The following is a 725-nucleotide window of genomic DNA, read 5'->3' as shown; positions in this document are numbered from 1 at the left end:
ATGTTTCTCTTGAAAACTACTTACATAATCTTTCTGCAAGTAGTGAAACAAATTATTCTCTTTGGAAAGCAACCAAAAAATTTAAAAGACCAATTGTACCAATTCCTCCTTTAAGAAAAACAGACGGTTCATGGGCAAGAAGTCCAGAAGAAAAAACTAATGCATTCGCCGAACACCTGCGCCTCACATTTCAGCCATTTTCACGTAAATGCAACTCTAATGATGAACAATTCATTTATGATTTTCTTCAGGATTCACCGTCGCTAGTGACTCATGATGTTAATCGTTTTACTGCGGCTGAAGTAACCCAAGAAATTGCAAAAGCAAATTCTAGAAAATCACCTGGACCAGACCGGATTTCTATTAATGCTTAAAGAACTTCCAAGAAAAGCTATTAGAATGCTCACAATAATAATAACTCTATACTGAGAATGAAAACTTTTCCGCAGTCTTGGAAAAGAGCTAAAATAATCCTTATAGTGAAACCAGGTAAAGACCCTTATCTATTATCTTCCTACGGCCGATAAGTTTATTGTCTTGCATATCGAAAATATTGAAAAGCTAATTCTTCAACGGATTAAAATAATCCTACAAGAACAAAGTTTTATTCCGAACCATCAATTTGGGTTTCGCGACAACATTCAACAATTGAGCAAGTTCACAGAATAATAAACGTAATTAACAATGCGCTGCATATAAAGAGTACTGTTCTGCGGCTTTTTTGG

Source organism: Ctenocephalides felis, unplaced genomic scaffold (assembly GCF_003426905.1).
Source record: "Ctenocephalides felis isolate EL2017-DRISC unplaced genomic scaffold, ASM342690v1 CF-g0.4_SCAFFOLD_01170, whole genome shotgun sequence".
Lineage (NCBI taxonomy): Eukaryota > Metazoa > Arthropoda > Insecta > Siphonaptera > Pulicidae > Ctenocephalides > Ctenocephalides felis.
This window is presented reverse-complemented; position numbering follows the sequence as displayed.